This window comes from Dioscorea cayenensis, chromosome 18 (assembly GCF_009730915.1).
Source record: "Dioscorea cayenensis subsp. rotundata cultivar TDr96_F1 chromosome 18, TDr96_F1_v2_PseudoChromosome.rev07_lg8_w22 25.fasta, whole genome shotgun sequence".
Lineage (NCBI taxonomy): Eukaryota > Viridiplantae > Streptophyta > Magnoliopsida > Dioscoreales > Dioscoreaceae > Dioscorea > Dioscorea cayenensis.
In genome coordinates this window covers 14,173,910-14,199,822 of record NC_052488.1, presented here as the reverse complement: position 1 = coordinate 14,199,822, position 25,913 = coordinate 14,173,910, and the positions used below count along the sequence as shown (strand labels likewise).

The 25,913-nt window shown below is 43.1% G+C and overlaps 2 non-coding genes across 2 annotated transcripts; both read left to right on the top strand.

Annotated features, from left to right (window-relative positions):
• The first annotated feature begins 15,603 nt into the window (after positions 1–15,603).
• LOC120283221 lies at positions 15,604–15,710 on the top strand. Its single transcript, XR_005543216.1, has one exon. It is a non-coding gene; the product is annotated as a small nucleolar RNA R71 (small nucleolar RNA).
• A 3,562-nt stretch (positions 15,711–19,272) lies between these two features.
• Positions 19,273–19,379, top strand: LOC120283084. Its single transcript, XR_005543085.1, has one exon. It is a non-coding gene; the product is annotated as a small nucleolar RNA R71 (small nucleolar RNA).
• The last annotated feature ends 6,534 nt before the right edge of the window (positions 19,380–25,913 follow it).

Genomic DNA, 25,913 nt, shown 5'->3' with positions numbered 1-25,913 from the left:
GGCATAGACATGTGCCCGTTTATGTTGCCTCGATGAAAAGTGTGGATTTGGGAGTATTTTGGCGGAGTACTGTAGGAGGTACTGTAGCAAATCGATGTAGCAATTCACTGTAACAGTTACTGTTCACAGCATGCAGAAAATCAGATTTTTAGAAATCCACAAGGGCGTGTGGAAATTCCACACGCCAGTGTGGATGCCCGATTCCAGCCTTTTATAAAACCGCGATTTGTACGATTTGGGGATCCATCTTTCATCCTTCTCTCTATCTTTTCTCCAACTTTTGGGAGGTCTGTGGCTAAGGTTTAGAGGGGCTTTGGCTCCATGGAGAGCTAAATCGCTTAGTGGGTACTTGGACTTGTAAACCTTAGTTTTGGCACCATGTATTTTAGGATTTCCACAACTCATTAAGAATCAGTTAGGAGACATAATAGTTAGTCTTGCACTTGAATCAATAACCCTAGGGGGAGCAATGTCTGAGTGCCCCACTTTCTATCGATTGCCTTTTCTCTCATTTTGTTGTGCCTCTCTTTCTTATTTTTGTTAGTCTTGTTCACATTGATTTTATTGGCACTATTATTGTTTCATCTTCACTTATTTAAGTAGCAATCATTGTGTTTTTATTCACTATTCCCTATGGATACTATAACCCACTCGCCTAGGATTTATTACTTCGACAAACCCGTGCACTTGTGGGTAACACGCAAGTGGTGTTGTCAAGTTTTTGGCGCCATTGCCGGGGAATAGGCATTTTGGAAACACTTTGCACTTTGCCATTTTATCTATTCATCATTTACTCTATTTCATATCTTCTTATTCTTCCATCATTCTGATTTGTTCTTTTTCTTTGATTTTAGGAAAAATGATCAACATACCCTAATTATTTGACATAGTCACGGGAATGGTTGAAAATATAGAACCGAAAGTTCAGTTGTTTGCAGTGCAGTCCATTCCATGTTGTTCTCTGCAAGAGCAATTCACTATTTATCATCCCGTGGAAGGAACAATTGTTGATTATATTGATAGAAGTCAATATCAGAGTTGCGAGTTAGATAGTGTGCTAGATCAGTTCGAAAAGTTTGCATTGGCGTCTATGAGCATTCATTTGGAAGAAAGTTTGGAGAGGGTCCTTGCTCAATTTGATTCGTCCTATCATGAAGAAAGACAAGAACTTTTCTCATTGTGTGTGTCAACTTCAGGGCAGGAAATCAGTGAGATAGAGGATGTTGTTGTTATTGAAGACTATTTAGATGCACATATACAAGTAGAGGAGGTAGAGAACGATCTTGAACAAGCGTCGGACAATTTTGAGGAAATTGACAGATTGAAGGAAAGAAGATTATGACCATCGATTGAAGGAAAGAAGATTACGACCATCAATTGAGGAACCACCCAAGTTAGAGCTTTAAACTTTACCGGGACATTTGGAATATGCCTTTCTAATGGAATATTCAAAGCTCCCGGTGATTGTGGCCTTGAATCTCTCTCCAGAGCAGAAGGACATGCTTGTGAGCATGTTAAAAAAACATAAATCTGCTATTGTTTAGAAGATCTCTAATATAAAAGGCATCAATCCCTCATTTTGCACTCATAAGATCCTAATGGAGGGCAATTACAAGTCAATGATTCAACCTCAGAGAAGATTGAACTAGGACAGTTACGGGCTGGCTCGTTTGCATTGACTATAGAAGGTTAAATGATGCAACTCGAAAGGACTATTTTTTGTTGTCATTTATTAATCAGATGTTGAGGCGGTTGGCGGGGCATCAGTTTTATTGTTTCCTTGATGGTATGTCGGGGTACTTCCAAATTCCTATAGCTCCAGAGGAACAAGAGAAGTTGACATTTACTTGCCCTTACGGTACTTTTGCTTACAGAAGAATGCCTTTTGGGTTGTGTAATGCACCAGCGATATTCCAATGTTGCATGACCGCCATCTTCGATGATCTTTTAGAAGACATCATGGAGGTGTTCATGGATGATTTTTCAGTGTACGGAGATTCCTTTGACATTTGTTTAAGGAATTTGGAAAGAGTGTTAGTGAGATGTGAAGAGACAAATCTTGTTCTTAATTGGGAGAAGTGCCATTTTAAGGTCCAAGAAGGCATTGTCCTTGGACATAAGATTTCTCAAGTGGGAATGGAGGTGGATAAGTCAAAGATTGAAGTCATAGAAAAGCTTCCTCCACATACAAATGTAAAAGGGGTTCGTAGTTTCTTGGGACATGTGGGTTTTTATAGAAGGTTCATCAAGGACATTTTAAAAAACAACCAATCATTAACTAAACTCCTTGAAAAGGATCTTCCCTTTGATTTTGGGAATGACTGTATGATAGCTTTCAACTTATTGAATGAGAAATTAGTGCAAGCATCAATTTTGACCATATCGGATTGGAACACACCCTTTAAGCTCATATGCGACGCAAGTGATTATGCTGTTGGAGCAGTTTTGGGCCATAGGAAAGATAGGAAATTCTGACCGATCTATTATGCTAGAAAGATTCTCACAAGTGCTCAAGAGAGCTATACAACCACCAAAAAAGAGTTGTTAGCAGTGGTGTTTGCTTTTGACAAGTTTAGACCACACCTCATCTTGTCTAGGGTCACTGTATTTACCAATCACTCGGCACTCTACTATCTTATGAACAAGGCTAATGCGAAATCGAGGTTGATTCATTGGATCCTATTGTTGCAAGAATTCGATATGGAGATAAAAGACAAGAGAGGAATCAGAGAATGTGGTTGCAGAGCATTTATCTCTATTAGAAGGGTGTAAAGGTCAAGACCCAGCTAGAAAAGAGATTAATGATTACTTTCCCGTGGAACACTTGTATGCAGTTCAGAGTTCAGAATTAGAGGGCACTCCATGGTTCGCAGATTTTGCAAACTACTTGTCAGGGAGAGTACTTAAGCAAGGCCTCATATTCCAGCAAAAGAAGAAGTTCTTCAATGATTTGAGGAATTATTTTTGGGATGATCTGTACTTGTTCCGCATTTATGCATATCATGTAGTTCAAAGATGTGTCTCAAGGGAAGAAGGATGGAATATCCTTGCACATTGTCACTCCGGGCCAGTTGGGGGCATTATGTTTCAAGTAGAATGGCTGAAAAGGCTTTGGCTACCCGATTTTATTGGCCGACTTTATTCCAGGATGCACATCAGCTTGTTCTTTGATGCGACAGTTGTCAAAGGGCTGGAAATCTATCGCGGCGGGATGAAATGCCTTAGAATCCAATTCAATTTTGCGAGGTATTTGATGTTTGGGGAATTGACTTTATGGGCACATTTCCAAATTCTAATGGTAATTAATACATTCTGGTTGTGGTTGACTATGTCTCTAAATGGGTGGAGAGTCAAGCTTCACCTACTAACGATGCTAGGACCGTGGTAAAATTTTTGAAGAGGTTGTTCACTCGATTTGGGACCCCCCGAATTATCATTAGTGATTGAGGGACTCATTTTTGTAATACTCAGCTTGAGAAAGTGTTGAAATGCTATGGAGTGCATCATCGCCTTGCTATCCCCTACCACCCATAGACGAATGATCAGGTGGAAGTCACAAATAGAGAGCTTAAGAGAATTTTGACAAAATCCGTAGAACAAGGAAAGTAGGATTGGTCGGAATGCTTGGATGACACACTTTGGGCTTACAGAATGGCATATAAAACTCCAATAGGGACCACCCCCTCTAACTTGGTATAAGGTAAATTGTGTCATTTACCTATGGAGTTAGAGCATAAAGCCTATTGGGCCATCAAGGCTATGAGTTTTGACTTAAGCAAGGTGGGGGAACAAAGAATGCTTCATCTCAATTAGTTGGATGAATGGAGAATGAAGGCATATGAGAATGCAAGGATTTACAAGGTGAAAATTCAGAAGTGACATGATAAGCATATAAAAAATCCGAAAGAGTTCAAGGTCAGTGATCAAGTTTTATTGTTCAACTCTCGCTTGAGGCTATTTTCGGTCATTAGCTAAAACCTTATTTTGGTGGGGAGGTAAGTAAAGATGACAAGGAAGTATTCTTTCTCCGAGAGCCCCCGTGAAGTAAGGCAAGGTATGTCAAGCTAAGTGACGTTAAACAAGCGCTTCTTGGGAGGTAACCCAAGTCTTTACTGTTTTTCTAGGTTTTAGTTAGCGTTTGCATGAATAAGAGCTTAAGTGTTGGTGTCTTGATCTTTTACATGTTATTGTTGTGATTTTTCTCGTGGATCTTTGGTGTTTTCATGTGCTTAATTGTGTTTGGTGAAGTTTTTTGGTCGTTTGAGTATGTTTTTCATGTTTCTCTAGTTACTTTTGCATAATATAGATAGGCTTTGAGTACTTGTAACTATTCAGGAATTTCCTGCTAAGTCTGTCTTTTTTTCTAAGTAATCTAGAGAAAACACACGGCCTTGTGACAATTTGACACGAGCATGTGTTTGCATTCAGAGCTCATCCCGAGAGGATATAGGGGCGTGTGCCTGCCCCTGTGAATGAACTTATAATAGTCACACACTGATAAGTGCTTGTGTGCTAAAAATACAAAGTGTTCTTTCCTTAAGATGAGCATTACTTTTATTAGGTTTAAGCGCTAATACATGTGTATTTATGTTCTTTTGCGTATGTAGGGTTGTGAAGGTAAGTATTAAGAAAAGAAGCCATAAGTAGATCGTGAACAAACTATTTGGTGAAATCTTGGAAGGAACAAACGCGAAGACACAAGTGGTGCTCTAAGATACGTGAATGTGTGCCAACCTCCATGTATTCAAGCAATTACGATGAGTTGGAGGGGCACGAAGGCAGTCACATTTGCGTATCCCAACTTGTGCAATGATAGCAAGATCTTCACCAATGAACCCGTTTATTGAAGAAATGACGCGATCTACGGCATAAACGTGTGCCCGTTTATGTCGATGAAAAGTGGATTCGGGAGTGTTTTTTTTGGGGGGGGGGTATTGTAGCAAATCAGTGCAGCAATGTACTGTAGCAGTTACTGTTTATAGCCGGCAGGAAATAAGAATTCCAGAGAATCCACACGGGCATGTGGAATTTCCACAGGCTCGTGTAAAAATTTCACAAGGGCGTGTGAAAATTCCACAAGGGCGTGTGAAACATCCACAGGCCCGTGTGGATGCCTGATTCCAGCCTAGTTAAAGCTGTTTTTCAGCTCGATTTCAGTAATCATTTTCCCCTCTTCTCTTCCACTTTTCTCCATCATTTGGGAGGCCATCGGCTTAGGATTGGAGAGGCTTTTGGCAAGTTTTTGGAGTGGTTTAAGCGATTTGACACCGTGATTCGCTTGGAAGAAGGTTATTGGGGAAGCTTTCGTCGGCATAGATCGGACGAGGTGTGCCCTAGGCCGGACAAGGGGACCTTTGAGGTAGACTTGGCTACTCCACAAGACCATCGACATGACTACTTAGGGGGATTTCTTATGTAACACTTGTTTTTTACTTTTGATTTCATTGTTGATTTTATTGCACTCCATGGAGAGCTAAACCCCTAGTGGGTACTTGGATTTTGTAAACCCTAAGATGTTATTGTTTCATTGATCTTTTATTATGCTATCCTTAATTGATGTTTCAATTGAGTTCCAATCTTGAGTGCTTGCGGAATGATTTCTCCCTTAGAGTGATACTAGGGTTGAGAGTCCATCTTGGCAGCCTTTGTGGATGAGTGATACACCATGAGGGTTAGACAATGCTAGATTGGAGAGGGTTGAAAGGGTGAGTCGAGAGGTAGAGGAGCATCCCTTTTCCTCCTCCAGTGTGATTTATCCTACCTCTATTTTCTAGAGTTCTTTGCGGTCACAATAGAGTAAAGTGCTAAAGGATGAACTCCGCTGGGGCTTAGTTACGCGAGCGACATAGTGAAGCATTGAAGTGAACTTTAGTATCTTGGACTTAATTATGACTAGGGGTCTTTTGCCTGGACCAAAGTGTTAGATCTAAACATAGGAATAGGGTTTATCACTTGAAATCCCTATATCTCCATGCAACTTTGCACAGTGTGAGGTGTTGAGACTGAGCGATTTCCATGACTCATTAGGCATCAGTTAGGAGACATAATAGTTGGTCTTTCACTTGAAACATTAGTCCTAGGCGGGCATTATCCGAGTACCCTACTTCTATCGATTGTCTTTCCTCTCATTTTATCGTACCTCTCTTTCTTATTTCTTTTAGTCTTTTCATATCAATCTTATTCACACCATCATTGACTTATTCTCATCCCAGTTAAATAGCAATCATTGTGTTTCTATTCACTATTCCATGTGGATATGATACCCAACTCACCTGGGATTTATTACTTCGAAAGGGGCGTTGTCAAGTTTTTGGCACCGTTACCGGGGAATAGGCATTTTAGAAGCACTTTGCACTTTGCACTTTTCTATTTTAGCTATTTATCATTCATTCTATTTCATACTTTCTTATTCTCATTTGTTTTCTTTTGTCATGTCTTACTCTTTCTTGCAAGGAGCTTAAATGATGATTGATTCGCTTTTTACTCTATATTCTCAAGTTGAATCTCTGAGTAAAAAAGTTGATAGAATTATTACTTCACAACAATAGAGCAATCCATGTTACAACACATATCATCCAATTGAACTGGGCTACGCAAACCCATTATGGAATAATGATGGACAACATTGGGAGGAACCTCAAGGTGAATGTCAAAAGGGTGAGCTACTTGGAGAGGATGCGCTTCAGTTGCAAAAAGTATTAGCTAATTTTATTGAAGCGACCGATGTCCGTGTCCAAAATGTTGAGACCACATTTAGATGTCATGAAGCCTCCTTTAAAAACCTTGAGGATCAATTAGGAGGGATACTTGACACACTCTCTAAGGAACAACAAGTATTTAAGCAAGCAATTCAAGTTCCTTCTAGAAATGATGTGGTAGTGAATGACAATGAAAAAGTAGGACAGAATGGGTATGATGTTGTACAGAGTGAGAGGATTGAAGAAGAATCTTTCTTTCAAAGTGGGAATTGCATCAATGGACAGTGTGTTTGTGAGCAAGGAATGATGTAAGAAGGCCTGGTGAAGACATATTGCTTTCAAGTTGAAATTGAAGAAGAAGCAAACCCTAAGATAATGGAACAAGCATCTCTCTTTGGGATTAATCAACTCATAAATTGCAAGAAAGAGATTTTGGGTTTGGAAAAATATGTGGGTAGGAGATTGAAGCCATCCAATGACCCACCTGTGCTAGCTTGGACAATTCCCAACCCAAATTGTTTCCTTGGAGGCCAAAGGTAAGATGGTTGGACTCTCCAACAAATATTCCGCCCCGGCAAGTAGATTTTTGGTTTAAAGGAAGTAGCTATGCAATGTCTAGTCGGGAGGAACACACTCTTTTCAAGCCCACATAAGGTAAGGAAGATTTACGTCAAGCTAAGTGACGTAAAACAAGCGCTTCTTGGGAGGCAACCCAAGTTTTTAATGTTTTTCTAGTTTTTAGTTAGTATTTTCATGAACAAGGCTTTGAGTGTTAGTGTCTGGATCTTTTAGATGCTTTTGCTGTGCTTTTCTTGTGGATCATTTAGTGTTTTCATGTGCTTAAATGTTGACAAGTTCCCTTGCGTATATCCCGCAAGTGCACGGGTTTGTCGAAGTAAAAATCCCGGGTGAGCGGGTATCGAATCCACAGGGAGTAGGGAATAAAAATACTTAATTTGATTCTTAGCTATGTAAAAGATCAATGATAATGAGTGTGACAATGATTCAATTCTCAACAGTAAAAGCAACAAGTAAGAGAGCACAAGTAAAGAAGGGGGTAAGGCAATCGATAAAGATGGGGTACCCGGATAATGCTCCACCTAGGATAATTGTTTCAAGTGCAAGAACCCTCTATTATGCTTCCTAATCAATACAATGGTGAGTCGTGGAAATCCTTAATTACATAGTCCCAAATCTAAGGTCAACTATGCATAACTTTATATATGTTCCGGAGGAGAAATCGAACAATCTCAACACCTCGCACTCGCATAGAGTTGCAATGGGCTCTAGGGTTTCCAAGTGATAAATCTCTTCCTAATTATAGACCTAACCCTTTGGTCCAGGTGGAAGGTCCCTAACCACAATTACACCCTAGATACTAAGATCACCTCAACGCTTCACACAGTTGCACGCGCAACTAAGCCCCAGCGAAAGTTCATCCCTTAGACCATTCACTCTATTATGACCGCAAAGAACTCGAGGAACGGAGGTAGAATCTATCACGTCGGAGGGGAAAAGGGACGCTCCTATACCTCTCGACTCACCCTCTCAACCCTCTCCAACCTAGCTTTGTCTAACCCTCGTGGTGTGTCACTCACTCACAAGGTTACCAACAAGAACTCTCAACCCTAGTGTCACTCTAGGGGAAATGTTCATACAATCAAGCATTCAAGGTTGGAACTCACATTAAACATCAATTTATTGAAAGCATAATAAAGAGGTTCAAAGAAACAAATATATCCTAGGGTTCACAATACCCGAGTACAAACTAGGGGTTTAGCTCTACATGGAGCTAAGTACAATCAAAGAAATAGAATGTAAAAGCAATGAATCAACAAAGAAACCCCCTCGATAGTCGTGTCGATGGTCTTGTGGAAAGTCCTCTTCTCGTCGTCCAAGGATTCCCTCGTCCGATATAGGATACGCCTCGACGGAAGCTCCCCTACCAACCTTCTTCCTAAGGAATTACGATGCCGGAGCCATAGAACCTCTCCAAAACCTTGGCCAATACCCCTCGAAACCCTAGCCGAAGCCCTCTCTCAAGTTGGGGAAAAGATGGAGAAAAGAATACCAAAATCGGGGCTAAATCGGCTTTAAATAAGGTTGGAATAGGGCGACTACACAGGCGTGGATGCTCCACGCGTGATCGCTTCCCCGCAAGTGTACGGGATCGCCAAGTAATACCTCGTGCAAAGACACGAGGATCGTATTCCACGGGGCTAAGGATCTCCTATTACTCCTTCTCGAGCTATTATCTAGCCTAAGATCTTAAGTGATGGATTTTACTCTACTAAATACAAATAAAAACTAAACACAAGATTTTGCTAGCAAATTAGAGAGAACAAGCAATAAGCAAGCAAGAGAATCAATGAAGTGCAAAAGGCCTATGGATGTGGATCCCCTTGAGGGGTTATCATGCAACATGGATGATGATTTAAAGATGCAAGGGTAAATTGGACCATGAGATTCCAAGATTAGAACAACCCCAATTTCTCGGCGATTGAACCCTAATCCCATACGAACATAAATAGGAATTTCTTCCAAATCTACATTCCTACGATTGCATTAAGTACAAGGAAATCTCGCTTAGGAATAAACCTACTCTTCTTCGGATTAAACCTACATGGAGGGCTACCAAACACCCAATTTCTCGGCGTGATGATACAAGTATCCCCTTCTAATCCATTCATGACCTAATACATGCGAGCAAGTCACATCTACATGCATCATTCATAAAAGAGCTACGGATGCTCCACGCGCCCATGCGGAATTTCCACACGGCCGTGGATAATTTCTGCACGCCCATGTGGATTCTCTGTTTCTCGGGTTTCTCGGCCGGCTGTGAGCAGTGCTGCTACATTATATGCTACAGTGTTATGCTGTAGTATCCGACCTGAATAGCTTCTCAATTCCATACTTTCAATGGGATAACGCAACGGGCACACGTTCACATCATGGATCCCTTGCTTCTTCAATGGTGTACACGTTGGTGGAGCTCTTGTTCTATGCGCATAAGTCAGAATGCTCGAATGTGACTGCCTTTGTGCCCCTCCAAATGGATGTGCCCACTCGCATACGAGGAGGTTGGCACACACTTTAGCATCTCACACCTGACCTATGTCTTCGCGTTTGAACCTTAGCAAGACTTCCTCCAAAATTGGTGCATTATGATCCACATTGGCCTATTTCCTTCATACTCGGCCTCACAACCCTGCCTGCATAAAAGTAACATAAAAACACACATATTAGTGTAAAAATCTGAGAAAATTAATGCTCAACATAAGGAATGAACGCTTCGCATTCGTATCGCACAAGCACTTATCAAACTCCCCCACACTTAAGCTTTTGCTTGTCCTCAAGCAAACATTAAAACATTCTGTGCATTAATGAAGAAAATATTAAAAGTGCTTGGCCTTAGGTTCACCAAGGTACACAACGAAAGTATTCTATAATTAAGGAAAATTTCAACACTAAATACGAAAAAAATCAATGCTCTAGCTAAAAACTTGAATCAAAAAGGACAACAAACCTAAATTTCGTGTATGTGTGTGAATTCACTCAAAACAACCCAAGATATACTCCTCAAAGTTCTAAGTGCAAGGGACTTATTTATCTACAAAAGTGACAACAATTTCAAAGATGGTAGTAGCTTCACACATATTCTAAGGTAGCCCTTTCCAAAGCGGCCGCTAAGGTGGCTTTCACACTTTCGAGGTGGTAGCTCTTTCTACCCGAGTGGTAGCTTTCACTCATCCTATGAGATACCTCTTTCTCTCATTAGGGCATAACTAGTATTCGACTTGTGAGAGTAGCTTCATACTTCATAGGTGGTAGCTCTTTCCACCCAACAAACACAAATAAACAATAACACTATTTTGTTCCTTTTTTTCATTTTCATCTTTTTATTTTATTTTTTTTTATTTTTATTTTTATTTTTTTAGAATTTAGCACAAGAAAATAAACCTAACTAGTCCCTTTAACATCGAACATGAGTTTCCAGTAGAGTTCAAAGAGTGAGTAGTGCACTAAGTGTAAATCGGGCAAAAATTCCTAAAAATTCAAGCAAGAACTAGAGCATGAAAACATTCAATGTTAGAAATTCTCCTAAACTTAAGAATACAATCATTGCAACTAAGGTGAACCTCCATTGGCTATGTGAGCATATATCAATCAAGAATGATAGAAAAGATGTGCGCATTATGAAACTCCCCCCACACTTAAGTTGTACATTGTCCTCAATGTACACATGCAAGCTCACTCAAAATATATATATCATTCAAAAGCAAATGTGGGAGAAGCAATCAAAACAATACTCCCCTGACTCCTAGTGTTGCGTTTGATGAAGCTAATTCCATGGGAGTAGTGTTCCGACAGGTTGAGAAGCTCACACGGCCAAGTGCCTCAGCACCTTGGCCGTGCCCATGACTAAGTCTCAATTCCCAAGAAGACAAGACCATCTGCACGCATACACGAGGGGGTTTAGTGAAGCTCAATAAAGATAAAATAACTCGAGTGTATATAAAAGATGAAGCAATGAATACAACTCGATGATGCGAAAATGAAAATAAACTCAGAAGGGGAATCCTTTCCGAGTGAACAAGTCTAAAAACAAGGAAAATAAAATAAAATACAGGAAAGTAAAGGAGGAGTCAAGTGTCGGTGCTGCTCTCAGGCTCCTATGCTGCTGCTACTATTGGAGATGCAAATGGTGGGTCCACCGGTGCTGGGGTCGATGATGGAGGTGCTGGAGGAACTGAGGGTGTCTGAGGAATCCTCGGCCACAATACAAATGATGAGGTGACGTCTCGCTCTAAAATCTGCTGTAACACGTCGAAACTTGCCATGAACTCTGTATACTGAGTAGCCTGCGTAGCACTAATCTCGGCAACCTCAGCTCGGACCACCCCTATAGCATTCTTGAGCCTCTCAAAGCGATCATTGGCTCGAGATGGTGAAAAAATACGCACTGGGGGTAGCTCCTCTGCCACTGGAGGTGCCTCTGTCTCCATCGTTGCTGGCTGAGGCTCGGGAACGGGCTGAGATGCTCCGGCTTCATCACCCTCATCTCCGGCTATCTCTAGAGCTGGTAGTACTAAAGCAAAAACCCATGTCCAAACTCTACGGACCATACCCATAAACCGCATCGTCTCTAGACTAAGGGGAGAAGGTACACTCGTCTTCTCGGCCCCGCGAATCGAATCCAAGAGACCCATGCCCATCATTAATCTCATAATGTAGGGGCCCGAGAAGATCGCTCCCAGTCTAGCATAGTATCTCTGATGTCTGATGTACTCTGCCAGGATGTGCCCTAAGTGAATCGGTACACGCTGTACTATTGAGTACAAGTATAGTAGCTCCTGACGGCTCAGGACACCAGTGCTATCACCACGGCCATTCACCGACCTACTCATAATGGCATGCAAGTATCTATATGCAGGTCAGGAAAGGCACGTGGCCTTGGACACCCCCGGCTCGTACTGACCTTGAGCACATAACACTCTGTAAGCTCTCTGCGGTGTCAAGGTTCCAGGGTAATTAGTCGGTAACTGTGCATATTCCTCTGTATCTGTAAATGCCTCTTCGTACAAGCCAAGTAGTACTGAAAACTGCGTAATGCTCAAGCTATGGTGGTGTCCAAATACTCTGAACTGACGGTGTCCACACTGTCGAAGCTCGCATATGATCTATCAAACTCGAATGATGATAGCACCTTCAGTGCAAACTCTTGGATGGCTGGCTATTTAATCGTCAACAACTGTCGTAAACCACCTTCTGAAACGAGATCCTCGATCTCATCAGCAAACTCATCTCCCTGCTGCAGATCTCGCAATATAGTCGTGTCTAAGAATCGAGTCTGCCCAAAACGGAGCCTCGACAGGCGCTCATAGCGAACTTGATGCTCTTGAATTGCGAACCGCATGCCTTCTGGCTCAGGAGATGACTCACGTGGTCTCTTATCAGCTTGCTTCTTTGACCTAGGTGCCATAATCTGCAAGATTTAAACGAAATTGATCAAACAAGTTGATAAACCAATACTACAGAAATCCACACGGTCGTGTGGAATTTCTGCATGCCCATGTGGATCCACGGGGCGTGAGAACCGCACGGCCATGCTTCAACAATCCAAAAATACAACTTAATAATGCTTTTAACTTCGTTCTAAACATAAATCGTCTTTCCAATTGAAGAAACGAAGCATTATTAACCAGGTTAATCGATATAAACCATGAATTGGCAAGGAAGATGATAAAAAAAATAACTTACAGACGCGATGGAGTAAGAAAATGAAGAACCGGCCAGAAAACTTCACTAAAATCCCACCAAATTAGCACTCTGAACTCGGAGAATACCTTGAGAGTGTTTTCAGGCGAATAGAAATCGTGAAGAGGGAGAGGAACTATCCTCTTTTAAACAGACTTCACGACTTTTGGCGTTCTGTGCATCCACACGGGCGTGTGGAAATTCCCCACGCCCGTGCGCCTCACTTCCCGCACGCCCCTGTGCTCTTTCGGGAAAACGCTCTTTTGACTCTGACTTCTCTCGCACGGGCGTGTGGAAAATATCCACAGGGGCAGCCGCACGTCCCCTGTGGCTTCCCTGGACATCCGAGAAAAATACTAAGTGTTTCACACACCTGTGCGGAAATTCCCCACGGGCGTGGACATTCACATGCCAAACTCACAGAGGCAGCCGCACGCCCCTGTGTTTTCTCGGGATGGAGAGAACTCCTCTTCAGAGTTTCACACGGGCGTGCAGAAATTACCCACGCCCATGCGTGGTTCACAAGGTCGCTCATAGGGGCGAGTCCATGCCCCTGTGTGCTATCGGGAAAAAGTGCCCAACTTTGTAGGAATTCACACGCCCGTGCGGAAATTACCCATGGGCGTGTGACAGTCGCATGGTCGTTCACAGGGGCAGCCGCATGCCCATGTGCCTTCTCTGGATGAGCTCGCTGCAACCACCACGGGCGTGTGGAAATTCCACACGCCCGTGTGTTTTCTCTGGATGACTTAGAAAAATCTGCAGGCTCTGCAAAAAATTTCTGAACATGTTTACACACTCAGAGCCTGCCTTATTATGCAAATTTTACCAGTGAAAAATATGAAATACAGCTCAAACGACCAAACTTTCGCCAATTCCTCATAAAACACACGATGAATTTTAAAAACCCACAACAAAATCGTAGCACAAGCATCTAAAAATTACGACACCAACACTTAACAATTTATTCATGCAAACAAACTAAACTAAAAGATAAGAAAATAGTAAACACTTGGGTTGCCTCCCTAAGAAGCGCTTGTTTAACGTCACTTAGCTTGACGTATCTTGTCTTACCTCACGGGGGTTCATGAATGAAAGTCGCCCTCTTACCCATGGCTTGGAAACATGATGTGCAAAGTCTCTTGAGGGTAGAGTGTGTATTATCGGGCTTCGAGAGAATGCCGCATGGCTTCAGCAAGGCGGTAAGTGAGTTTGTCATCTCCAACTCTCAATGTGAGCTCTCCGCCGTCCATGTCAATCAATGCTTTGGAAGTCCGCAAGAACGGTCTCCCAAGTATCAAGGGTACATCCGCATCCACATCGACATCTAGCACTACAAAGTCAACCGAAAAAATGTACTTTTCCACCTTGACAAGCACGTCTTCAATGATACCTCTCGGATGTCGCACCGTTCGGTCCGCCAATTGTAAAGCCATCCGAGTAGGTCTAGGCTCTCCTAAGCCTAGCTTTTGGAAGAAAGTGTATGGCATGACGTTGATACTGGCCCCTGAATCCGCTAGTGCCAGTTCCTCACCTAAGTTGCTGATGTTACACAGAATGATGGAGCTTCCTGGGTCTTTCTTCTTGTTCGACATGTTCTTTTGCAGCACTGCCGAGCAAGAAGCATGTAGCACCATTGAAGCACTCTCCTCCAACTTCCTCTTGTTAGTCAACAAATCTTTCAGGAACTTCGCATACTTAGGCATTTGAGCTAATGCCTCTACAAAAGGAATGTTGATGTGGAGTTGCTTGAATAAACTCAGGAACTTCTTATACTGTTCATCCCCTTGGTCATTTTTTAATATAGAGGGATAAGGGATTCTTGGCTTGAAAGGTGGGGATGCCACCTCTTTCTCTTTCTTTGCTTCCTCCTCAACCTCTACAACCTCGGGTGCGTGTTCTAGGGTTGGTTTACGTATTTCTTGGTAAACTTCCATGTGGCCTTTCGGAGAGAGACTTCGCAATTTGCCCCACCTGATTTTCAAGGTTGTGCAAAGAGGCGGTGTGGTTGCGAAGTGTAGCCTCGACTGATTCAAACCGTGTATTTTCCGATTGAATAATTCTAGCCAAGTGCTTCTCTAAATCCATCATTCGTTTTTCCAAGCCTGAAATTCTGTTTTCCACTTGAGGGGCTTGTTGTTGTTGTTGGAAACCCGGTGGCCCCATGGCCTTTTGTGGTCCTTGATTACTCCATGAAAAGTTGGGATGATTCTTCCAACCTGAATTGTAAGTATTGCTATATGGGTTCCCTTGAGGTCTCATGCCATTACCTACAAAGTCAACGTTTTCCATTGAAGAAACATCACCAATAACGATCGGGCAATCAGAGGGAGCATGTCCTCCATCACAACCGGTGCAATTGGTCACGGCCGCAACTCTATTCGAATCTATGAGATCTAGCTTCTTACTAAGACTCTCTACTTGCGCCACCAATGAGGTTACCGCATCAATTTCATGGAGACCGGCCACCTTTTTCTTCTCCCTAGCATTCCATTGGTAGCTATTTAACCCCATTTCCTCAATTAATTGACGAGCCTTATAGGGAGTTTTGCTACCTAAGGTACCTCCTACTGCCGCATCCAAGAGTTGCCTTGTACTCGGATTCAAACCATTGTAAAAGGTTTGAACAATCATCCACTGCAGGAATCCATGATGCGGACACTTTCTCAGGAGTTCCTTGAACCTTTCCCATGTCTCGAATAGAGACTCCAATTCCAACTGAACAAAGGACGAGATCTCATTCCTAAGCTTTGCTGATTTTCTGGGAGGAAAATAACGGGCTAGAAAAGCTTCTACCATCTCCTCCCATGTAGTGATTGATGCTCTAGGTAATGAGTGTAGCCACTGCTTCGCTCTCCCTTCAAGGAAAATGGGAAGGCTCTCAATTTGATGGCATCATCCATTACTCCATTTATCTCCAGCATATCGCACACCTCGAGAAAGCTCTCTATGTGACTGTTTGGATCTTCATCGGCCAAACCATTGAATTGTGCGGACTGCTGCAGCATATGAATGAATGCCGGCTTTAGCTCGAAGTTTTGAGCTGTAATCGGGGGACGCACAATACTCAATTGTGTCCCCAACACTGAAGGTCTGGCATAGTCGGATAGTGTTCGCTGTTGCTAATTCTGTCCTGCCATGTTTTCAGATTCTTCTGCTTCCAAATCAGCTGAATTATGCTGTTCTTGCACAGGTTCCATCCCTTTTCTTCTAAGTGTACGTTCAAGCTCAGGGTCTCCTTCAATCAATATTGATGGATTCCCTCGAGTCATAACCTGGAGCTGCACCAAAAAGAAAGAAAAAGAAAATCAGAATAATGATAGAATAGGAAGACATGAAATAAAATGTGTGGTGAAATAGCTAAGAAAACAAAGTGCAAAGTATCTCTAAACGCCTACTCCCCGGCAACGGCGGCAAAAACTTGACAAGGTCCCCTTGCGTATATCCCGCAAGTGCACGGGTTTGTCGAAGTAATAATCCTGGGTAAAAGGGTATCGAATCCACAAGGAGTAGGGAATAAAAATACTTAATTTGATTCTTAGCTATGTAAAAGATCAATGATAATGAGTGTGACAATGATTCAATTCTCAACAGTAAAAGCAACAAGTAAGAGAGCACAAGTAAAGAAGGGGGTAAGACAATCGATAAAGATGGGGTACCCGGATAATGCTCCACCTAGGATAATTGTTTCAAGAGCAAGAAGCCTCTATTATGCTTCCTAATCAATGCAATGGTGAGTCGTGGAAATCCTTAATTACATAGTCCCAAATCTAAGGTCAACTATGACTAACTCTATACATGTCCCGTAGGAGAAATCGAACAATCTCAACACCTCGACTTTCGCATAGAGTTGCAATGCGCTCTAGGGATTCCAAGTGATAAATCTCTTCCTAATTATAGACCTAACCCTTTGGTCTAGGTGGAAGGTCCCTAACCACAATTAAGCCCTAGATACTAAGATCACCTCAATGCTTCACTCCGTTGCACGCGCAACTAAGCCCGAGCGAAAGTTCATTCCTTAGACCATTCACTCTATTATGGCCGCAAAGAACTCGAGGAACGGAGGTAGAATCTATCACGCCGGAGGGGAAATGGGACGCTCCTGTACCTCTCGACTCACACTCTCAACCCTCTCCAACCTAGCTTTGTCTAACGCTCGTGGTGTGTCACTCACTCACAAAGTTACCAACAAGAACTCTCAACCCTAGTGTCACTCTAGGGGAAATGTTCATACAATCAAGCATTCAAGGTTGGAACTCACAATAAACATCAATTTATTGAAAGCATAATAAAGAGGTTCAAAGAAACAAATATATCCTAGGGTTCACAATACCCGAGTACAAACTAGGGGTTTAGCTCTACATGGAGCTAAGTACAATCAAAGAAATAGAATGTAAAAGCAATGAATCAACAAAGAAACCCCCTCGATAGTCGTGTCGATGGTCTTGTGGAAAGTCCTTTTCTCGTCGTCCAAGGATTCCCTCGTGCGATATAGGATACGCCTCGACGGAAGCTCCCCTACCAACCTTCTTCCTAAGGAATTACGATGTCAGAGCCGTAGAACCTCTCCAAAACCTTGGCCAATACCCCTCGAAACCCTAGCCGAAGCCCTCTCTCAAGTTGGGGAAAAGATGGAGAAAAAAAAACCAAAATCGGGGCTAAATCGGCTTTAAATAGGGCTGGAATCGGGCGACTACACGGGCGTGGATGCTCCACGCGCACGTGCAGAATTTCCACACGGCCGTGGATAATTTCCACACGCCCGTGTGGATTCTCTGTTTCTCTAGTTTCTCGGCCGGCTGTGAGTAGTGCTGCTACAGTATATGCTACAATGTTGCTACAGTCCATGTCAATCAATGCTTTGGAAGTCCGCAAGAACGGTCTCCCAAGTATCAAGGGTACATCCGCATCCTCATCGATATCTAGCACTACAAAGTCAACCGAAAAAATGTACTTATCCACCTTGACAAGCACGTCTTCAATGATACCTCTCGGATGTCGCACCGTTCGGTCCGCCAATTGTAAAGCCATCCGAGTAGGTCTAGGCTCTCCCAAGCCTAGCTTTTGGAAGAAAGTGTATGGCATGACGTTGATACTTGCCCCTGAATCCGCCAGTGCCATTTCCTCACCTAAGTTGCCGATGTTACACGGAATGATGAAGCTTCCAGGGTCTTTCTTCTTGTTCAGCATGTTCTTTTACAGCACCGCCGAGCATGAAGCATGTAGCACCACTGAAGCACTCTCCTCCAACTTCCTCTTGTTAGTCAACAAATCTTTCAGGAACTTCGCATACTTAGGCATTTGAGCTAATGCCTCTACAAAAGGAATGTTGATGTGGAGTTGCTTGAATAAACTCAGGAACTTCTTATACTGTTCATCCTCTTGGTCATTCTTCAATCTAGAGGGATACGGGATTCTTGGCTTGAAAGGTGGGGATGCCACCTCTTTCTCTTTCTTTGCTTCCTCCTTAACCTCTACAACCTCGGGTGCGTGTTCTTTCGGCTTCTCACTCGGAAGCCTCCCTTCAACCTCACGACCACTTCTCAAAGTGATCGCCTTCACATGTTCTCTAGGGTTGGTTTCCGTATTGCTTGGTAAACTTCCATGTGGCCTTTCGGAGAGAGACTTCGCAATTTGCCCCACCTGATTTTCAAGGTTGTGCAAAAAGGCGGTGTGGTTGCGAAGTGTAGCCTCGACTAATTCAAACCATGTATTTTCCGATTGAACAATTCTAGCCAAGTGCTTCTCTAAATCCATCATTCGGGTTTGCAAGCCTGAAATTCTGTTTTCCACTTGAGGGGCTTGTTGTTGTTGTTGGAAACCCGGTGGCCCCATGGCCTTTTGTGGTCCTTGATTACTCCATGAAAAGTTGGGATGACTCTTCCAACCTGAATTCTAAGTATTTCTATATGGGTTCCCTTGAGGTCTCATGCCATTACCTACAAAGTCAACGTTTTCCATTGAAGAAACATCACCAATAACGATCGGGCAATCAGAGGGAGCATGTCCTCCACCACAACCGGTGCAATTGGTCACGGCCGCAACTCTATTCGAATCTATGAGATCTAGCTTCTTACTAAGACTCTCTACTTGCGCCGCCAATGAGGTTACCGCATCAATTTCATGGAGACCGGCCACTTTTTTCTTCTCCCTAGCATTCCGTTGGTAGCTATTTAACCCCATTTCCTCAATTAATTGACGAGCCTCATAGGGAGTTTTGCTACCTAAGGTACCTCCTGCTGCCGCATCCAAGAGTTGCCTTGTACTCGGATTCAAACCATTGTAAAAGGTTTGAACAATCATCCACTCCGGGAATCCGTGTTGCGGACACTTTCTCAGGAGTTCCTTGAACCTTTCCCATGTCTCGAATAGAGACTCCAATTCCAACTGAACAAAGGACGAGATCTCATTCCTAAGCTTTTGTCGATTTTTCCGGGAGGAAAAATAACGGGCTAGAAAAAGCTTCTACCATCTCCTCCCATGTAGTGATTGATGCTCTAGGTAATGAGTGTAGCCACTGCTTCGCTCTCCCCTTCAAGGAAAATGGGAAGGCTCTCAATTTGATGCCATCATCCATTACTCCATTTATCTCCAGCATATCGCACACCTCGAGAAAGCTCTCTATGTGACTGTTTGGATCTTCATCGGCCAAACCATTGAATTGTGCGGACTGCTGCAGCATATGAATGAATGCCGGCTTTAGCTCGAAGTTTTGAGCTGTAATCGGGGGACGCACAATACTCAATTGTGTCCCCAACACTGAAGGTCTGGCATAGTCGGATAGTGTTCGCTGTTGCTAATTCTGTCCTGCCATGTTTTCAGATTCTTCTGCTTCCAAATCAGCTGAATTATGCTGTTCTTGCACAGGTTCCATCCCTTTTCTTCTAAGTGTACGTTCAAGCTCAGGGTCTCCTTCAATCAATATTGATGGATTCCCTCGGGTCATAACCTGGAGCTGCACCAAAAAGAAAGAAAAAGAAAATCAGAATAATGATAGAATAGGAAGACATGAAATAAAATGTGTGGTGAAATAGCTAAGAAAACAAAGTGCAAAGTATCTCTAAACGCCTACTCCCCGGCAACGGCGGCAAAAACTTGACAAGGTCCCTTGCGTATATCCCGCAAGTGCACGGGTTTGTCAAGTAATAATCCCGGGTAAAAAGGGTATCGAATCCACAAGGAGTAGGGGAATAAAAAAATACTTAATTTGATTCTTAGCTATGTAAAAGATCAATGATAATGAGTGTGACAATGATTCAATTCTCAACAGTAAAAGCAACAAGTAAGAGAGCACAAGTAAAGAAGGGGGTAAGACAATCGATAAAGATGGGGTACCCGGATAATGCTCCACCTAGGATAATTGTTTCAAGAGCAAGAAGCCTCTATTATGCTTCCTAATCAATGCAATGGTGAGTCGTGGAAATCCTTAATTACATAGTCCCAAATCTAAGGTCAACTATGACTAACTCTATACATGTCCCGTAGGAGAAATCGAACAATCTCAACACCTCGCACTCGCATAGAGTTGCAATGCGCTCTAGGGATTCCAAGTGATAAATCTCTTCCTAATTATAGACCTAACCCTTTGGTCTAGGTGGAAGGTCCCTAACCACAATTAAGCCCTAGATACTAAGATCACCTCAATGCTTCACTCTGTTGCACGCGCAACTAAGCCCGAGCGAAAGTTCATTCCTTAGACCATTCACTCTATTATGGCCGCAAAAAACTCGAGGAACGGAGGTAGAATCTATCACGCCGGAGGGGAAATGGGACGCTCCTGTACCTCTCGACTCACACTCTCAACCCTCTCCAACCTAGCTTTGTCTAACGCTCGTGGTGTGTCACTCACTCACAAGGTTACCAACAAGAACTCTCAACCCTAGTGTCACTCTAGGGGAAATGTTCATACAATCAAGCATTCAAGGTTGGAACTCACAATAAGCATCAATTTATTGAAAGCATAATAAAGAGGTTCAAAGAAACAAATACATCCTAGGGTTCACAATACCCGAGTACAAACTAGGGGTTTAGCTCTCCATGGAGCTAAGTACAATCAAAGAAATAGAATGTAAAAGCAATGAATCCACAAAGAAACCCCCTCGATAGTCATGTCGATGGTCTTGTGGAAAGTCCTTTTCTCGTCGTCCAAGGATTCCCTCGTGCGATATAGGATACGCCTCGACGGAAGCTCCCCTACCAACCTTCTTCCTAAGGAATTACGATGCCGGAGCCGTAGAACCTCTCCAAAACCTTGGCCAATACCCCTCGAAACCCTAGCCGAAGCCCTCTCTCAAGTTGGGGAAAAGATGGAGAAAAGAATACCAAAATCGGGGCTAAATCGGCTTTAAATAAGGTTGGAATAGGGCGACTACACAGGCGTGGATGCTCCACGCGTGATCGCTTCCCCGCAAGTGTACGGGATCGCCAAGTAATACCTCGTGCAAAGACACGAGGATCGTATTCCACGGGGCTAAGGATCTCCTATTACTCCTTCTCGAGCTATTATCTAGCCTAAGATCTTAAGTGATGGATTTTACTCTACTAAATACAAATAAAACTAAACACAAGATTTGCTAGCAAATTAGAGAGAACAAGCAATAAGCAAGCAAGAGAATCAATGAAGTGCAAAGGCCTATGGATGTGGATCCCCTTGAGGGGTTATCATGCAACATGGATGATGATTTAAAAGATGCAAGGGTAAATTGGACCATGAGATTCCAAGATTAGAACAACCCCAATTTCTCGGCGATTGAACCCTAATCCCATACGAACATAAATAGGAATTTCTTCCAAATCTACATTCCTACGATTGCATTAAGTACAAGGAAATCTCGCTTAGGAATAAACCTACTCTTCTTGGATTAAACCTACATGGAGGGCTACCAAACACCCAATTTCTCGCGTGATGATACAAGTATCCCCTTCTAATCCATTCATGACCTAATACATGCGAGCAAGTCACATCTACATGCGTCATTCATAAAAAGAGCTATGGATTTCTCCTTGGTGTAACACTTAGCATGAAAAACAATGGATTAGATCTCAAACATACCCAAGCATAGAATTAACAAGTAATCATCCAAAAATACATGATAAAACCCCCCAAGGTTCACCAACACCCGGTGGCCTTGGGGGTCTAGTGTGTCATCATCTCATAACAAAGCATACAATCAAGCAAAAACATGAAACAAAGACATAGTATGACACTCCCTAGATGAAATGGTGAAGGTTGAGGCGAGAGTATGCCGAATGACGCTTCCCCCGCCAAAGGAATGCCGAATGACGCTTCCTCTAGCCGCGGTTCTTCTTCCTTCAAGTCGTGATCGATCTCCCCTTTGAATGATGTTGCCTTCTTGCCTTGAGAGCCTTGGACCTTGGGCTTGAATGATCTTCTAGCTTTCTCGCCCTTCTTCTCCTCCCCAAGGTCGCCCAAAATCTCCCAAATGATCTCCCAAAAGTCGGCCAACAAAAAGTCCCTTAATCAGCCCTAAAAGTGAGTATATATACCCCCCGAGGCATACGGGCCGTATAGGGGTCATATGGGGGTCGTATAGCACTCAGAAACCCTAGATTCGCGTTCCATACGAAGTGCATACGGCCTCCATACGGCCCCGTATCTTTGGAGTAGTATGGAAATCTGGATAGAACACCAAATCAATCCATTTGCTCACGATAGCATACGGCCCCCATCTTGGGTAGTATGGGGGGTAGTATGAAAATTCTCTTTTTTTTCTCTTTTTTTGCCCAAATGATATCTTCTTGTTCTCCATGGCTTCCATATGCCCTACAAAGCAAATAATAGAGCGATTAAGCGCGAAAGCGGGCATCAAACCTCACAAAATACATGCAAAGTGCATACGATATATATATGAAAACACCTACATTTAGACACTTATCAACGCGCCCGTGCGGAATTTCCACACGGCCGTGGATAATTTCCGCACGCCCGTGTGGATTCTCTGTTTCTCTGGTTTCTCGGCCGGCTGTGAGCAGTGCTGCTACAGTATATGCTACAATGTTGCTATAGCGCTCTGCTACAGTATCCGACCTAAATAGCTTCCCAATTCCATACTTTCATCGGGATAACGCAATGGGCACACGTTCACGTCGTGGATCACTTGCTTCTTCAATGGTGTACACGTTGGTGGAGCTCTTGTTCTATGTGCATAAGTCAGAATGCTCGAATGTGACTGCCTTTGTGCCCCTCCAAATGGATGTGCCCACTCGCATATGAGGAGGTTGGCACACACTCTAGCATCTCACAGCTGACCTATGTCTTCGCGTTTGAACCTTAGCAAGATTTCCTCCAAAATTGGTGCATTATGATCCACATTGGCCTATTTCCTTCATACTCAGCCTCACAACCCTACCTGGATAATAGTAACATAAAAACACACATATTAGTGAAAAAACCCGAGAAAAGTAATGCTCAACATAAGGAATGAACGCTTCGCATTCATATCGCACAAGCACTTATCAAATGTATAGGGCGAAGTTGTTGGTCGTTTGAGTGAGTTTGTTGTGTTTTCCCTGTTATATTTTGCATGATAGGGCAGGCTTTGAGTGTATTGAGATGTTCAGGAATTTTCTGCAGAGCCTACAGTTTTTCTAAGTCATCCAGAGAAAACACATGGCCGTGTGGAATTTCCACACGACCATGGGTCACTACTGTTTGCTCTTCCCGAGAGGACACAGGGGCATGGACTCGCCCCTGTGAATGACCTTGTGACGATCACACGCCCGTGGGTAATTTTTGCACGGACGTGTGTCTCTCTCGAGAGACTGAGATTTTTCCACATAAGACACATGGGCGTGGACTCGCCCTTGTGGATGACCCTATGATAACCACACTGGCGTGGATAATTTTCACACCCCGTGTGGATCTTTGTAGAAGAGCTCTCCTCCATCCCGAGAATACACAGGGGCGAGTGGGTGCCGCTGTGAGCTGGCCATGTGAATGTCCACTCCCGTGGGGAATTTCCGCATGGGCATGTGAAACACTTAGAAGAATTTCTCAGGTTGGATAGAGAATACACAGGGGCGTGCGTCTGCCCCTGTGGGTCGGGCACAAGGGCATGGGGAATTTCTACATGCCTGTGTCAATGCATTCAGAAGCATAGGGTATCATCCCGAGAAACCACAGGGGCATGCGTCTGCCCCTGTGGGTCTCTCCTGTGGAGTCACACGGGCTTGGGTAATTTCCACACGCCCGTGTGGATGTACAGAACTCAAAAAAACTGTGTTTTCTCTTTATAAATTTATTTTGTCTTTTCATCTTTTCACTCCCAAACATTCTAAGAGCGCATCCTTGTACTCTCCCGACCTCTCATCGTCATTTTACAGGGTTGTTACTTGAGTTTTCCGGCCGTTTTCTATTCTTTCATTCTCATTTCATTAGTAAGCTTCTCTTTCTCTTTTCTTTGCCCAATCTTCATTTATTTTGCAGCACCAGCATCATCTTCACCAGCAGCGGCAACAAATGCACCAGAAATTGACACCGACACTTGAGGTGTCTTTACCTTCTTTGTTCTTATTTTTCGTATTTTATTTTTACATTTTATTTTGGACTTATATACTCATAAAGAATCTTCCTTTTGAGTTTATCTTTTATTTTTGTCTTGAGTTGTATTTCATTGCTCTATCTTTTATATACTCAAGTCATTTTTGTTTATTGAGCTTCATTTAACCCCCTTGTGTATGCGTGCAGATGGTCTTGTCAGTATGGGAATTGAGAACTAGTCATAGACACGGTCAAGGTGTTTTACACTTGGCCGTGTGTGCTTCACAACCCATTGAAACTTCACTCCCAAGGACTTAGCTCCATCAAATGCACCACTAGGTGTCAGGGGGTTGATAAGTGCTTGTGGGATAAGAATACGAAGTGTTCTTTCCTTGTGTTGAGCATTACTTTTCTCGTGTTTTAACTCTAATATGTGTGTAGTTATGTTACTTTCATGTAGGTCGGGTTGTGAGGCCGAATATGAAAGAAAGAATCCAATGTGGGTCGTAAATGCACCAATTTGATGGAAATCTTGCTAAGGTTCAAACGCGAAGACATAGGTCGGATTCGAGATGTGGGAATGTGTGCCAACCTCCTCGTATTCAAGTTAGTATAACCATTTGGAGGGGCACAAGGGCAGTCACATTTAAGTATTCTGACTTGTGCATATAGAACAAGATCTCCACCAACATGTCCGTTATTGAAGAAGCAAAGCGATCCACGACGTAAACGTGTGCCCGTTTGCGTTACCTCGATGAAAGCATGGATTTGGGAGTATTTCGGGCCGGTATTGTAGTAGGGTACTGTAGAAAAACTATAGCAAGAATATTGTACTAGTACTATTCACAACTGGCCGAGAAAACAAGAAAACAGAGAATCCACACGGGCTTGTGGAAATTCCACACGCCCGTGTGAAAAATCCATAGGGGCGCTCACACGGGCATGTGGATTCCGGATTCCAGCCCTTTAAAAGCCGATTTCAACCCCGATTTGAGCATTCTTTTCTCCATTTTTTCCCCAACTTGAGAGAGGGTTGCGACTATCCGAGGGGCATCATTGAAGATGTGCTTGTCAAGGTGGACAAGTACATATTTTCTATAGACTTTGTAGTGTTGGATGTCGATGAGGATACAGATGTTCCTTTGATACTTGGGAGGCCATTCTTGCACACTTCCAAGGCATTGATCGACATGGACGGCGGGGAGTTGATACTGAGTGTTGGAGATAGCAAGCTCACATACCGCCTTGCCGAAGCCATGCGACATTCCCTTGACTTTGATGATACTTTATATTTCCTTGACACAACTGATAAACTAATCGATGAATATGTGCAGGAAATGTTGAATTCGGACCCATACGAGGGGTTGCTAGACCAAGAGATGGATAGCGAAGAAGTAATGATGCTTGGTCTAGAAGAGAAAGTACCATCTACTCCGGGGATCATGAAGAAGGTG